The sequence below is a fragment of the Oryzias latipes genome, chromosome 7 (genome assembly GCF_053564925.1).
Source record: "Oryzias latipes strain Hd-rR chromosome 7, Olatipes_Hd-rR_3.1".
Taxonomy (NCBI): domain Eukaryota; kingdom Metazoa; phylum Chordata; class Actinopteri; order Beloniformes; family Adrianichthyidae; genus Oryzias; species Oryzias latipes.
In genome coordinates, this window is record NC_136243.1 from 17,504,720 (window position 1) to 17,522,478 (window position 17,759).

Genomic DNA, 17,759 nt, shown 5'->3' on the forward strand with positions numbered 1-17,759 from the left:
GGGCTGTAAAGGTAACTGCATACAGAGATACATACTAATGCTTTATCAAGACTAAAGGACAGAGAGCAGGACACCTTCAGGCTCAGACCTGTCAACCTAACAGTATACCTAATGAATCTAGTGAATTGTACTATTTCTTGCCTTGGATCCTTCCATAGAAAAACAACCCCAATGGGAGAAGATTCGACCAGCAGGGTCAGATCTAGTTTGATGCATGACTCCTTAGAGGCATTAGATGACTGAACCAGTCCATGCCTCCCTTTGTCTTTTTGCCATGTTCATCAACAGGTGAATATGGCCACATGGACATTGACAGTAACCATATGTACAGATAGACTGTGACCTTGCCTGAGACTACACAATTAAATAGCTGTTTCAATGAGCAGCTTCTCAATAAGAAGGCAGGATGACGAAGGAGGGTAGATATGATGATGAAATACATGGATTCTCCCCTGATAGATTCAGGACAAGGCCTCCAATCATTCTTGATTTCATGACTATGACCTCAGAGGAGATATAGAGTATGGATTCATCACTAGCAGCTCTCACTTTCATTCACTGCTAAGTGAATCAGTGGTCATGATCTATTGTACAGATACACCATAAATACCGGTAGCAGCTTTCACCTGATGAAAATGTTCAGCGAATACTAAACTTCAGACATGCTAACCTAGGGATTTGGTCCCTTGTTGACCCATTGTTACTAAATTATGTGAATGTATTACGTGCTGCTTTGTCTTATTTTGAAATGGTATATTTAAGTTACAGGGTATCAATTGAAATGTATTCACTTAAAATATGTTTATACAAATGTTTATAATAAGCATTTTAAGAAAATGGGATATGGTAAAGTAAGGGAACACATTAAGGGGATTAATTAAATATAATTTAGAAAATTGATCAATCTGGGGTCCTTTTATAAATTTAGATCAAAATTTCTTTAAGTGGCCACTTTCACTGAAAAGTCCATTTAAATATGTGTTTCATAGCACAAAAAATAAATGAAGACACCTTTTTATTTGATGGATTCTCAAATTTGTATGGATGCTTCACACCAGTTTAGAGATACATACATGTTTTCTGTACATTGGATCATGTTTACTTGAACTAATTCTAAACTTTCCCTAACTAGATTACCCTTCTCAATTCAGTCGTAAAATACATTTGACGACAAAAATACATCCTAAGAATAAACACTTTGAAATGTTAAAATGTGTTTTGATGCTACACTCTCCTCTGTTTATTCCACATGGTTTCCACTCCTGCAGCCTTATCTGTATGCAGCTTTCTGGTGTTGTCCATGGCCAGCTCTACTCTCAGTGCATCTTTTCCAGTGCTCTGTGTAGCGTGGCTGTTGCCTGTGTATTATCTCTCAATGGATAACATAACCTCACTTTGAAATCATATTCCACTGAATCAGAATTCAATTCCAGAATCCAACAAGAAAATCTCACAATATATCTCCCCTGGACTCCACTTGGGAAACTGTCACACTGCTTCTTGACTCATTGCCTCTTTTGTAATTTCTCAATAACGTCTTTGGCAAAGACATGACGAAACATTTCATTTCAGCAGCTTTGAGGGGATAAAAATCCTTGGGAAAGGTATATTTTTAGATGCATGAAATTCAGGCTGCTTACATACATGGTTCAGATTGTTATAAATATGAAATGCTGACACTCAGTTGATAGTTATTATATTATTCATAAAAGAAATGGCTCGGTGGGATGGCAGAATCGAGCTTAAGAATGAAAACAATCCAGTGATACCTTTATGCTCTGAGCTGAGTTTGAAATGTTTTATATAATATAATATTGAACAGTAACATTCTTCAGATTTGACTGCAGTTCATACAAAATAAACTGAATAACGGCAAAGAAAATAGATTAACTAAAAGTGTTATACTGTAAAATGACAAATCTAATAATGGCTAATCATAGTACAAACAGCTGATGAAGAGAATATCTGTCCAACATGAATGGATTGCAACACTATGTCTATGAAATTGATTTTACTTTCCCATGACTGTTCTCTAACTGTTCACTGAATTACAGTATGTTTTCATAATTACATACTGTATTTAAAACAAGCATTATGACAGAAAACCAACCATTGCCCATCACTTTTCTGGGTTCAAGTCACAGAGGCAGCACCCACCTCTTGCTGTTCCAAGAGGACCACAGCTCTTCCAGGCCAACTGACAGAGGTGGGAATCCTTCTGTACAGTAGCTCACTGGGCTGAGCAGCCTGTCTGCTAAACCATGGGTCAGTGGTTCAGGCCAAGCCTAGAGTCATTTTACATTGTGAAATACATTTAAACCCACATTGCTTTCTAACTGTAAAACATAACAAGTCAATGTTACATTCTAACATGATAAACCAACACTTCCGAGATCTGCAATACAATCCTTTCCAACTAGGTAAAGGAGATTTATCAAGGTACACCTTGATATTCTACCAGAAGAAGAAAAAGTAATAGACAAAGAATGTTCTAGTTTAGGCTGCACGGTAAAGTAGTGTTTGGCAATCTGACTTCTTGTGGATTTGACATGTTCTCATGTTCTCCTCATGCATGGGTGAGTTTTGTCTGGGGACTCTGGGTTCCTCCTGTTGTCCAAAAAGACATCCATTGTAGGTCAGTCAGTCCATCTAAATTGTCCCTAGGTGTGAATGTAAATATGTTGTGTGGCCCTGGGTTGGACCGAGGATCCATCCAGTGTGTACCCCACCTTTGCCCAACAGTGGCTGGGATGGGCTCCAGCAAACCCATGACTCTGAAGGGACTAAGTGGGTTTAGAAGATGGATGGACGACATGGCAAATGCCGTCCTTCAATTTTCTTTGCCTGATTTAACCTGTGCATGCTGACACAGTTGCTGGAGCCTAGCAGTTACTTTGAGGTAAAGGTTGGGTACAGCTGGTTAGTTGCCAGTCCACACAATCAGACTCACTCACATTTGCTCTTAAGAGGCAAGTTTTTAAAGCAACTAACCAACCTATGAAATGTGTATTTGGACTGTGGGAGGAAGGCGGAGTGTCTGGAGATGACCCTCACCTGTATGGAAAGATTGTGCAAACCAGTGTCAGTGTCACTTGTACTGCAGACATCGTTAGCCATTTTTAGAAACTGTCATTGGGATTCTTATTATCATTTTTTGTGGGGACAAAATGAGTGAAAGGAATTTTTGCTTTTTAATTTTTCTGCTTCAAGTTTTAATCACAGAATCGAATTTGGTAGAACTTAAAATAAAGACCAATTCCACATCAAAATAATGATTTAGTTGTTTGTGTTTTAATGTTGTCATGCTTTCCGTCTGCAGTAGCAATAGTGTGATGGTTGCCACAGACACAAACTAGTGTGGACTTTAATCTTTTTGTTATTACTAAATCTTTACCTCTGATCATTTTGCAGTTTTCCATTAGGATTTATTTGTCAGTAAATTTGTTGTTTAGATATTCATACATTGTGAATTCATTTTTTTGTGACACTTCCTTCAGCTTTCGTTTGCATGTTGGAACATGCCCAATGTTTTTCTCCATGTTGTTCTGTAATGTTTTTGAGAAATGTATCTCAATTTCTGCAGATGATTTGAATTGAAAGTATTAGTTGTTTGTTGAAAAGCTACAGGCAAGACCAGCAGAAACTAATCAAGTGTTGCACACCTTGGAGATGGGCAAACACTGAATTTTGCAGTGAGATTTTACAATTCTGACTCAGTCACATGTGATCTGACTCATCGGTAGGCACTGGATCATTAGCAATAAAGACAAATACATATCTGTCTTTACAATTGACTGGGAGGTTTCTTCTCCCCATACTTTCTTTAAAATCCAACTCCGATCATCTTTTGATCTAATGTAGAAATGTTCCCAGTGATTTAAAAAAAAAAAAAATGATTATGCCGTTTTTAGCCAAAATCAAAAAACCTGGGCTGATGGTTTCTGCAGAGCAGCAGTCATTCATTAGAAATTTGCCTCTGAGCTGTGGGCAGGACTATTGGCGCAGAGTAAGCCTGTCCCTACATCCCATCATTCATTTGTTCACAGCCCCTCACAAACCCAACCTAACATTACCAGTGCAACAAAAATGACAAGCAATATTAAAGCTATCCAGCCGTACAGTTTTGAGCCAGATGCCAGATTGGAATGGAGCGGAGCAGGGAATTTGTGGCTTGCCGTTGTAGCTCCTGTGTCACACTTGAAAAAGTTTTGCCAACTGCATTTTTTCCACTGCTCCTGATTCACAAGGATTTGAATAAAGAAATATTTTATATTTTATATTTTTAATCTTAATTTCTTTATATATGCCCCCCCATGAGAACAATGTGACAAGAACATGTTAAAAACACCAAAAGCATAATTTTCAATGGAGAGGATCTTAAATAATTTTGCAAAATAGTACTTCCCATTGTGTGATCCTGTATTATTTTTGAAATGCACGCATAGTTGAACATTTTTGGCATTGCATCACATAAATCTAAAATGATTACAAACACAAGAACTTTTCAGGGGTTTTGGGTTTTTTTTCAACAAATTTGTACCTTTCTTTTTTTGCCATTGCGCCATGACATTTCACAATCTAGCACCCTATTTTTCTTTGATTAAATCTGCCTCACTCTTATTTGCTTCAGATTATCATGCTGACTTCTGTGTAATTTAATGGTTTAACTTAATAAAAAAGTGTTGTGAAGGCAGCAAATCAAAGGCTGCAGTTAAGAAATTGTTGGGGTCTTGTAGGGTAATTTAAACGATCCTACATATTATTTATATGTAAGTGTCTATGTGTGAGTGTTTGGAGATGGAAATGTGTGTGTGTGTGTCTTTGAAACTGTTTTGTCACTCCAAAAAAGAAAAAAGAACAGAATAAAAAAGTTCCACTGCTCCACTGCTTGTGATGTTTTAGCTGAAGTCCTTCTTACAGGCTCAAAGGATGCGTTCGCTTTTGGGATTATGTATGTACAAAGTGGAGGTAAATAAATAATGAAGAGATGAATGAAAGGCTAAGCAGACAGCTGATGAGGCTGATCATAGGAAGGGGGTGAGACTGGTCGTCTGATGCTGTCAGCAGGGTGTGAGGTTGAGTGGTGATTAAAACTGCTTCCCTCTTAGCCGTCAGCGGAAAAACAAACACACACACTAACACACACAAACTTGCTGCTATCTCTGCAAACTGACTTACAAATAAACAGCTTAGACTTCTATGATGTGCAAAACAGATGATTTCTTTTTACTCAACTCAGACAGACCTTTCTGAGTACCTCTACATGTCATATGTTTAAGCAAAACTTGTGGTTTTATATATCCTGGCAAGCAAGTACAACAGTTATAAGTTGGGGTATAAAACATGTTTGTACTATAAGTACTTGGACTTTTAATTAGGGGTAAAGATGATTTACAACTAAACATCTTTTTTATGTACAGACTTTACTTTTTGATAACCTTGTTTTATTCTGTACCTTTAAAGTAAGTCTTATACGATACGGAGATATAATATTCAAATGACAAACTCTTTCCCTTTTTCTTTAGATCTTGGTCGTCATGGCTACCATTAATGATTGCAATGTAGCAACAAGTTCCAGTATTTTCAAGGCAAAGTATTGTCGAATATGAATTGGAGTGGGTAATGAATTGTTTTCTCATGCAGCTATTAAATGTAAGTAAGTTACATTATTTTAATACTGCACATTAAACAGTATACAAGAGCAATATATACAGTATATACTGTATATACTGTATATGTAAATGTCAGGGTTATGACTTTTTCCTTGATAAAAAGAAGAACCACACAGGAGATGAGAATTTTTGCTAGACTACTGCAGAGGGAGAAGCCCGTCTGTCACAACGCAAAGCTGTCACAAAGGAGCTTTGCCTTCCTGGTGTATCCAGTCTGGTTTTGTAGGTGGCCGGGGTTGATAACATAAAAGTGGGTCATTCAATCAAGCAGTACAGAAACATCATATCTTGTATAGTCAGCACTTTTCATTGTTTTCTTATATATATATATAAACGCCCCTCTCACCCTCCGCGGGTGGTTTCTCCTCCAAGCTCGGGTCCTCTACCAGAGGCCTGGGAGCTTGAGGGTCCTGCACAGTATTTTAGCTGTTCCTAGCACTGCGCTTTTCTGGACTGAGAGGTCTGAGGTTTTTCCAGGTATCTGTTGTAGCCACTCCTCCAGCTTGGGGGTTACTGCCCCAAGTGCCCCAATTACCACAGGCACCACTGTCACCTTCACTTTCCAGGCTTTCTCCAGTTCTTCTCTGAGTCCCTGGTATTTCTCCAGTTTCTCATGTTCCTTCTTCCTGATGTTTCCATCGCTTGGCACTGCCACATCCACCACAACGGCTTTCCTCTGTTCTTTATCCACCACTACAATGTCTGGTTGGTTTGCCATTACCATTCTATCAGTCTGGATCTGGAAGTCCCACAGGATCTTTGCCCTCTCATTCTCTACCACCTTCGGAGGTGTTTCCCATTTTGACCTTGTGGTTTCCAGTTCATATTCTGCACACATGTTCCTGTATATTATTCCAGCCACTTGATTGTGGCGCTCCATGTATGCTTTACCTGCCAGCATCTTACACCCTGCAGTTATGTGCTGGATTGTTTCAGGTGCCTCTTTGCACTGCCTACACCTTGGGTCTTGTCTGGTGTGGTAGATCTGAGCCTCTATCGCTCTGGTGCTCAGGGCTTGTTCCTGAGCTGCCAGGATGAGCGCTTCAGTGCTGTCCTGTAGGCCAGCCCTTTCAAGCCATTGGTAGGACTTCTTGATATCAGATATAATAAGATGGCCAAAGGAAGATATATATATATATATATATATATATATATATATATATATATATATATATATATATATATATATATATATAGATATATATATATATATATAGATATATATATAGATATATATATATATCTATATATATATAGATATATATGCCCAAGGACCCTCCATGTATGTAAAGAAAAAAATGGATGTCTGTTTTGTTTTGGCATATTTATCAATAGATTTTGTAAGACTTCTGAGACAGCTTAGACTGACTGTAAAGGAGGAACAACTATTTCCCTCAATAAATATTCCTGGAGAAGAAAAATAAATACATCAAAAGAGCTTTAAATAAAAACAAATTAGCCTCGAGGGAGCATAATCCAGTGCTCTTGTGTGTCAGTCCCAAGTGGGAGTAACTGCAAAGACTTGTGTCGGAAAAAGCATCTGACTTGAAACTGAACCACAGGATGGTTTACTTTATTAACCCCCTAAAAGGAGCTGCAAAATTGACATGGAGGTTCAGGCCAGTTTTGTAACTATGAGCACCATGAAGCAGTCATTTCATTGCACTATTTTGTTTTTATTAAATATTAAAATAACGTGTCAGAAGGACATGCAAAATAAAAAGGCAATTAATTGTAACCCCCTACATAAATAAATAGAATCAGTGGTTCTTTGTTAATAAACATGCACATATGGTAAAGCTTCACCTTCAGGGAGACATTTACTATATGTTTTCATTTGAAAATAATTTATCTCATGATTTAATGACATCCCCCTGAGGCTTCACCAAGCTCAACATATGGTCATTGTTTAGCTCCTCACTGCAGTGGTGCCGCTGCATCGAAGCTCGTGGCTGCAGGAGCCACCAGGGTACCTGTGAATGTGTGCAGTATGTAGCAGAGCATATTTGTCCGGCTTTATTTCCAAAGTTCAAGGAAGCTCTTCAGATCTCCCTGGAGAAATCCCCCAGACCTTTTTTATACAAGAGGCTGAACTTCCTTTTGCAGCTCCTCTCAGATTCTTTGTCTGAGGTGAGATAGCTATCATCTCTGTGTCCATTCATGGAAAGCTTTATATAGTGAAGAGAGTTTTGAATTGAATTTATCCTTTATATCTTTGAGCTTATTCTGGAATAGTAATTTTTTTTCTCTTTTGTGTGATAAAAAAAACTCTGTCATATCCTCAGACTGGTCTGAAATTTAATAAAAGATGACCCCATCATCTCCGGATTGCTGACCTTCCAATAAATCTAGTATGATGACTCAGTCTAAAAAATTCCCTTTTTTCGCCTACCTGTGATGTCTGATAATAAATTAACCAGTGTTGACAATATTAGTTTTTACACTTTTGCTGCAGTGTTTATGGCTCATAATAGTTTCAAAGCCTTTACATTTTCATCAATCTCTAAAAACACAAGTACAAAAAAATGAAAATAAATAAATCCACTGGAGACGGGAGGATGGAAAAAGTAAAACTAAAATGTTCCAAAGGAATAGGGATGTTGGAGCAGGAGCTTTTTAAAAAGCAGCAGCATGTGATTAGCTGGCCGTGTTTCACTTCATATGGATTGACAGCATACATCTGTGGAGAGGACTGTGTGGCCTAGAGCAAGAGAAAACCAGATGTGAAGATTTCAGCAGATACATGGCTAGCATTGCTAAAATTTCCAGGCAGATGGATCAAAGTCTTAGTCAAATGGATTGTTTATTGCTTTGGGGAGATTTTTTTTTCGTGCTCTTCATTTGAGACAAATGTGCGGCATGAACTTTATTTCTATCCACCAAACAAAAATTGTGCACAAATGTGTAGAACATGCTAATATTTTTATATGTGAGGCAGATGGGATGTTGAATTATTTGAAACGTCTTCAATAATTAAATTAATTCCATTTGATGTTTGGCTTTTGTGTATCTTCTTGCAATAACCTCAGTGTTAAGATGGGGTTTTATGAATAAATTCAGTTTGATTGATTGATTTTTTTGTGATTGATAAAAAAACACATGTATCTAAGACTGGACACACTTGGTTTGCTTATTATGAGTGGCTTATTTGATTATTTTATTGCATGAGTAGGGGTTGGTGTTTTTGCGTTCTTGTCTATTTTTATGTACAGCATCTTGATCGGTTTTTGTTTCATGAAAGGTGCTTTAGAAATAAAATGAATTTGAATTTAAATTGAACCAGAGTTTGTTTCCCCCGATAATCTGGAACAAATCTTCTGTCTGAATACACCCAAGCGGACCCTGGCCTGGTACCAGAAACCGCTTTCGGACCAAGCTTTTGAGGTGGTCTCGGTAGGTTTCCAATTGGACTTAGATCCAGATCACTCTGAGTTGCCTTAGTCTTAATAGGCTTTGTGCCTGGAGCAGAACAACTGGACCAAATGGCCATCTAGCGGGGATGTAGCCCGTGTGGGAACGTAGTAGCCATAAGCCGCGGAGAAACGCGACGCATCAATGAGACACAGCAACTTATTGAAATGTGGTCAGACGAGTGCAGGCTCATTAAAACAACTTTTAAGGTGATGCACATTGCTTCTCATTGTTTTCCTGACAATCGATATGTCATAAACAATTATCAGCGTACCTTCTTAGCTGTCCCCTCTTCAGTAATCGCCTTGCAGCATGTCTCAGCCGTACGGAGTAAAATGTGTTGTACCGGACGTTGATATAAACTGTCAAAATTGGTTGAAAAATATCAAAAGCTTGAATAAGTGACAAGAATTGCAAAACACAGGACCATTAGTCTTTCTCTTATTGCTTTTCCTTGCTATTGTAATTCATGGCCAATGACTGAAGAGACATTTAGTCGCGTGCTTTTTTTGACAAGCTTTGGTTCAAATTAGAAATGTCCAATTGACTGCAGTCAGAAAGCAGACCAAATGCAAGTTCAGGACTCAATCTGGACAAAGTTAGCAAACTTTTCCAGTCTGAATACACCCTAAATTTAGTCAATATGACATCACAAATTTGTTTATAGATTTATCACTGGAGCCCAAAAAGCATGCATTCATTCATTCATCTTCTAAACCCGTTTTGTCCCTTACGGGGTCAAAAAACAGGTTTTGCTTTAAAATAGTCCATGAATCATTTCTTCTTTCACTGACATTGAAGGACAGGTTGTCAACAAATGTCCTTGCTGTTATATTTGTTGACAGGTTGTCAACAAATATAACAGCAAGGAGGCTAAAGATTTGATTTTTCTGCTTCAGTTGGATGATCACAGCTGAAACATGCTTTATTATAGCTAAATCTGTACTACAGTGCAATGTCTCATGACCACTGATAATGAAACTAACAAAAAACTAACACTTTAAAAAAAGTAATAGGTGAGCTTTTATTTTATTTAGAATTGTCAATAAAATCCACATCAATCATTGATGGTGAAAATTTTTTCTGTTTTGTGAAAATCATTCTAAATCGATTAGAATTTGAGAAAAACTACTGCAGGACGCTGGACGAGGAAATTGGGCAAAAAACAGCACGTCAAAGAGGCACTTTCTTTGAAGTTCAACTTTATCTAGGATTTATTATATTTAAGAAGCAACTGTTAAGACTCATTTGAGTAATGAGACAGACACCTGAAAGAGCAAGAAAAAAAAGCAATTAAATGATCGTCATTAAGTTTTACCCTTAAACGTATGGTGTCTGCTGTAAATTGTTTTTTGTAAGTATGTGAAAAGATTTTGTTTGGCAGTTTGTGTGTACATTTACTGTATTTGTATAGCACTACAGTATAGCCACTGTCTGTCTTAAACATTATTCATCCCCAAAGAGCACATGGGTTTATGTAGTCTGCAAGCTTCATTCACACATTCTGATACAAGGCTCCCCACATTACTGCAGTTTCATCTTCCTCATCAAGTTTTCCAGTTAAAATTTGTTTAAAATGTTACATTTTTGTATGATTTAAAGCATTAGATTCTCTAAGGCCCCAAAATACTTTTCAGAGTTTCTATGTCCTTAAGTTGGACTCTTCCATTCTTGCATGAAACTTTGAGACTTTCAGAGCCCAAACCTGTCTTGAGGTGACCTGTTCTTCCTCAGTTTTGGATTGCCCTGTATTGGCCATTTTGGACTATTTCTTTGAAACTGCTATTCTGTTTATGTTCTTTGTCTCTATTTTTATATTTTGTTGGTTTTTGCTTTAGCTTTCTGGTATTTGTCACTACTCTGTTTTCAAATATAATGCACTTTTGCTTTGTGTGAAATGTGAAACTGTGGTGGGCAGATGATGTCCTGCACTGAATATTAGTCCTATAAATCTGAAGAAGGCATCTCCAGAACATGCAGTTTTACCACTATAATTGTGTACCCCAGAAGGGGTAAGTTTGGGAATCTTTCTGTAGTCAGCTTTAGGGGAGAATCGCAAAATAAAGTTTCACAGGTCTCAGGCTCCAATCCTGCTGCTCCTTATATATATATATATATATATATATATATATATATATATATATATATATATATATATATATATATATATATATATATATTTGTATATATATATTATATATATATTTTTGTTTTATATATATATATATATATTTTTTTTTTTTTTTTGAGAGCTCACTTAATGGAATTATTATTATTATTATTTACCAAGGCTGTGTCCCACCAAGGTGGGGTAGCCTAGACAAGGCACACAATTTTAGCTCCCTCTGTCTCTTCCCCAAACCCTCCTCCTTCAGTGCGTGAGTGCGTGTGTGCGTATGTGCGTGCGACTGGTCTGAGATCTGGTCTAAGCCACACCACACTGCACCAGGGTCAGCTGCACAGCCCAGTGTGGGCACCTCCACTGCAGGGCCTCAGCCAGGGCTGGTTTCCCCTTGCCGCTTCATCCCAAGACCAGACCTCTACCACACCCATCCATTCATCCATACACAAACTCTCTCCACCCATCCCTGTCCTGAGCAGCCTCTCTCCCCTGCACCACAGTCATCCCTCTTGCATTCAGCGCTCTTTTTACACCCTCTGTCCATCCCATTCGCGGTCTTCCTCTCATTCTCACTCCACTCACATCAGATTCATATACCTTTTTCACCAATCGCTCCCTTTCCATTCTTTCAACATGTCCAAACCATCCCAGTGCCTTTTGCTCTGCTCTTTCAGCCAACTCTCGCGTCACACCAGTTCTCTCTCGGATAACTTCATTTCTCATACGATCCATACGCGTCACACCACACATACTCCTCAAACATCTCATCTCAACTACATTCAGCTTCCTCTTTTCCGCCACTTTCAGACTCCATGTTTCAGCCCCATATAACGCTGCAGGCACCACCACACCCTCATACAATCTCCTTTTTGCATCCTTTCCCAGTGATCTACATTCAAACACTCTCTTCATTCCCCCCCATATCTTTCGTACTTCATTCATTCTAAACTCTACCTCTCCCCCCATTCCACCATCCACACAGACACACGACCCTAAATACTGAAAACACTCTACCTCTTCCAACAACTCCCCATTTAATGCCACATTCAATCTGCGTTCACCCTTTAACCTCGTACACCTCATCACCTTACTCTTTTCCACATTCACTCTCAACTTCCTTCTGTCGCACACCCTTCCAAACTCCTCAACCAGACGTCCCAAGTTCTCTTCTGAGTCAGCCACTAGTGCAGTATCATCTGCAAACAGCAGCTGATTCACACTCCATTCGCTGCCGTCAGTATTTATCATGCTCACACCCGTACCCGACACCCTTTCATTCACCTCTTTTACCACACCATCCATATACACGTTAAACAACCACGGAGACATCACGCATCCCTGACGCAGACCAACCCTCACAGGAAACCACTCACTCATGCTATTTCCCACTCTCACACACGCTCTACTGTGTCTATAGAAACTCTTCACACCTTCCAACAATCTACCATCAATACCATACATACTCAACACCACCCACAACGCCTCTCTATCAATCCTATCATACGCCTTCTCTAAATCCATGAATGCCCAAAACACCTCCCTCCCCTTAGCCAAAAACTTTTCACACACCTGTCTCACAACAAACACCTGATCCACACACCCTCTACCTCTCCTGAAACCACACTGCTCTTCACCAATCATACACTCAGTTCCCTCCACTACCCTATTAATCAGCACTCTCCCATATACTTTGCCTACAACACTCAACAGACTAATACCCCTAAAACTACCACATTCATACTTATCACCCTTACCCTTGTACAGGGGAACCACACACGCACTCATCCAATCAAGCGGCACCTGCCCATTTGCAAAACACACATTCAACAATCTCACTAACCACTCAATCACGATCGCTCCACCACACTTCAGGCATTCCCCAGCACACCCATCCACACCTGCAGCCTTTCCTACTTTCAACTTTCCCACAGCTTGCTCAACTTCCTCTCCTGTAATCAACGTTTCATTCAACTCTCCCAATACATTCAGTCTACTTTCCCTTCCATCCATCCCAATCACAGCATCCCGATCTTCCTCCACATTCAGCAGCCTCTCGAAATACTCTGCCCATCTTTTCCTTACTGCATTCCCCTCATTCAACATCCTTCCATCCTCTGTTTTCACTTTCTCCTCCCTCCCCGACACTCCCTTTCGCACCCTCTTCACCTCCTTCCAAAACATTTTCTTGTTCTCTCGAAAATTATCAGTCAACTGTCTGCCCCACCTTTCGTCCGCAGCCGCTCTTGCCTCACGCACAGCTCTCTTAGCATCCCTTTTCTTCTCCTTATAACACTCATATGACTCCCTGTCCTTTCTCTGCAGCCATACTTCGTACGCACATCTCTTCTCAGCTACAGCCAACCTTACATCCTCGCACCACCATTCACTTCCCTTTCTTAGACCACCCCCAACACGTCTCACACCACACACTTCCTCTGCACTTCCAACCACTGCACTTTTGAACTGTTGCCATTCTTCCTCCACTCCAACAACCATTTGCTCCTTCACCATATTCCACTTGCCACCTAATTCCTTCTGATACTCACACATTTTCTCTCTGTTCTTCAAAACACTCACTCTCAGAACTTTTCTTGCCTCCCCACTCTTTCTCGATCTCACCCATGGCATACCCACACGCAACCTTCCTTCCACCAAATAGTGATCAGACATACCTCCACACTCTCCCCTCCTCACATTTACATCTAGCAATCTACTACATGCAACCTTTGAAACCACCACATAATCCATCAGTGCTTTGTCAATCACTCTTCCACCACTCTGCCTCACCCACGTATACTTATGGATCTCTTTCTTTCTGAACCATGTATTCCCAATCACCATCTCTCTTTCAGTGCACATTCCTATCAGTCTCTCACCATTATCATTCTTTCCAGGAACACCATGCCCGCCAACAACACCCTCAATTTTCTCATCACCCACTCTAGCATTCAGATCTCCCATCAGCACTACATTCACATTTGCTCCAAATCCTTGCAAGCACTCATCCAAGTCGTTCCAGAAGGTCACTCTCTCCTCTTCATTCCTCTCACTGCCAGGACCATATGCACTCACGAACACCCACAGCTCCTTCCGAAATTTCGCTTTCACCCATATCAGTCTTGGTGAAACCTCCTTCCATTCAACCACACATCGTCTCACCTCACAGCTCACCAGCAAAGCCACACCTTCTCTTGCTCTCCCGCTCTCTACACCAGACATTCTCCCACTCACACTTCCAAACACACACTCACCCTTCCCTTTCATCTTTGTCTCACTCAGTGCTAACACGCTCATTCCCCTCCTTTCAAACATCCTTCCAATCAGATCTCTTTTGCTTCCGTCTGTACTACACCCCCGCACATTCAACGACCCAATCTTAAGGGTTTGGGGAGGTAATCTCCCCTTCCCAACTCTACCCTGTCCGTAATTAGGAATGTAGTTACAGGGGAGAGGATTCCCAGTCCTCTCGCTCCGTCCCTTTTAGTCGCCTTTTACGACACGCAGGGAATACGTTGGTAGTATTCTTTACGACCCCCCCTAACCACTTAATGGAATACCTTTTTTAAATTTACCTTTGGCTTTAATTTTGATATTTTTCAAACTTAACATGTATATATGTTACTTAACATGTTTATAAGTGATCTGAAAGGAATAATGGTCGTAAAATGTTTGAAATGACATATTTAGGACTTTTAAATTGACAGTTGCTGATGTTTTTGATTAAACTAACATTATGCATACATTCAACTCAAGTATGTTGGAAAACGTAAACAACAGTAATCTTCTCAGTAGACGGGGTCGCTGCAGTGGGTTTCCCGAGTCTGGCTTCTTGCTTTGATCGGTGGTGGTGTGGGGGGTAGGGGGGTCCTATATTGAACGTGAGTTGGGTGGCCACATATGGACAGGTCCCCCAAACCCCAATATATTGTTTTCTCACTTAGGATCGAACCAGATTTCAACTTTGCATCTTGTGTGAGGAGGGGGAGGTTGTTACATATGTAATTGCCCCTCTCACCCTCCGTGGGTGGTTTCTCCTCCAAGCTCGGGTCCTCTACCAGAGACCTGGGAGCTTGAGGGTCCTGCTCAGGATCTCAGCTGTTCCTAGCACTGCGCTTTTCTGAACTCAGACGTCTGAGGTCTTTCCTTATGTGCTTCAATTAGCACGGACACACTGTCGCCTCAGTTCTTCTCTGAGTCCCTGGTACTTCTCCAGTTTCTTAAGTTATTTTTCCTGATGTTTCTGTCACTAGTATATATATATATATATACAATCCTGCTGCTCCTTATATATATATATATATATATATATATATATATATATATATATATATATATACTAGTGACAGAAACATCAGGAAAAATAACTTAAGAAACTGGAGAAGTACCAGGGACTCAGAGAAGAACTGAGGCGACAGTGTGTCCGTGCTAATTGAAGCACATAAGGATAGACCTCAGACCTCTGAGTTCAGAAAAGCGCAGTGCTAGGAACAGCTGAGATCCTGAGCAGGACCCTCAAGCTCCCAGGTCTCTGGTAGAGGACCCGAGCTTGGAGGAGAAACCACCCACGGAGGGTGAGAGGGGCAATTACATATGTAACAACCTCCCCCTCCTCACACAAGATGCAAAGTTGAAATCTGGTTCGATCCTAAGTGAGAAAACAATATATTGGGGTTTGGGGGACCTGTCCATATGTGGCCACCCAACTCACGTTCAATATAGGACCCCCCTACCCCCCACACCACCACCGATCAAAGCAAGAAGCCAGACTCGGGAAACCCACTGCAGCGACCCCGTCTACTGAGAAGATTACTGTTGTTTACGTTTTCCAAGATACTTGAGTTGAATGTATGCATAATGTTAGTTTAATCAAAAACATCAGCAACTGTCAATTTAAAAGTCCTAAATATGTCATTTCAAACATTTTACGACCATTATTCCTTTCAGATCACTTATAAACATGTTAAGTAACATATATACATGTTAAGTTTGAAAAATATCAAAATTAAAGCCAAAGGTAAATTTAAAAAAGGTATTCCATTAAGTGAGCTCTCAAAAATTAAATGGTCTGTTGTGTTCTTCAACTTTAATTGTAACTGTATCTAAATTGTTGTCTTGTTTGACACCATACTGTACACCATATTGTTTAGTTAGGATGTTGAGATCTCTCGCATGCCGTACATAACAGCAGGTGTTCGTTCATGGTTTGTTTGCATGCTCATGACTTTGTGATGAGTGGGTGCTAATGCAGTCACTCGGCGCACGAAAATTGTTTTTGTGTTCCCCTTCATTGCTTCCAGCTGCTTCACAACAACACAAACCAAACTCAGTGAGCCGTCCAAACCCCCTCCCCAACTTTACCATCCCTGCATCCCTTCTCCGAACACTGGTGCAATAGAACTTGCTATGTTCATTAACAGAGATATCACAAAAAAAAAAGTCTGACCCCGATGGGAACTATAGAGAGGCTGACTGAGGACAGACGAGGTGTTTGGCTGCAGACTCTGACTCCTCTTTTCTCAAGAGGCCATATTGCCCAGTGTCGAATGACTCTCTTATCCTGCTGTTTGTTCCCTAAAGTTTGCTTTCAGTGAGTAAAGCTACTGGGTATTTAACGCTCGTTCAAAAACGCGCTTATGGGTTTGAATATGGGGTTGATGAGCAGGAAGGAGCTTCTTTTTCTTTTTCTACTGTTTGCCAACAAATGTACAAGTGTCTACAGTTAGAAAAGGCTTAGTGCGAAATGTGGAAAAGGTGCAAATCTTGCTCCACGCTTTTTCTTTCACAGCTCTATTCTGATAAATAAAAGACTTGCTGTCATACAATTCCAGCCAGACACAAACCACAGTCATTAATTTGTCCTCCATGAAACATTTTCAAACAGTCGGCACTGTTTTACGCCATCCATACGTCACTAACAAATCCGAGTCCCTGATTGGTCAAACTTTGACCTGGTTTTAATTTTAATGTACTTTCAATGGTTGTGCGAAGTTATGCACGAACGGGAGAGTTTTTTGAACCCATAAGGCCTGAAATGCGCATTAACATGGACTTTTCATTGGAAGTGGCTGATTCAACGTGTGTTTCAGAGGGCAATGTGCACATAGCTCATGATTTCACAACAGGCTGATCATGTCAGTTCCATTATTTCTTGCTTTTCTGGTACCGTAAGGCCTATGAAACGCAACATGAAGACCAGCCTTCAGTCCTCACCTTTTGGCCTGCACTGCTTCCACACCTTTGCGATGTTTGTGGAAAATGACGTAAATTCCACCTAACATTGCCTGCTACTGGAAGACCAGCTTAAGTTACATCACTTCCTGTTGGGGTGCCTGTTGCTTCATATAAGAAACTCTAAATTATATGATTTTACCCTGACTTTGACAAGTTCACTCTCCTTACATTTTATCCTGATTAAAGAAAAACTGTTTTTAAGGAGGATTTATTGGTCACCTGTGTGACAAAGGTGTGAAGCTTTGGTTCAACAATTGATAATGACAGTTTAATTGGGTAATAACCTTTTTAGCAGATATCAACAAGAAAAGACAATGGCTTCA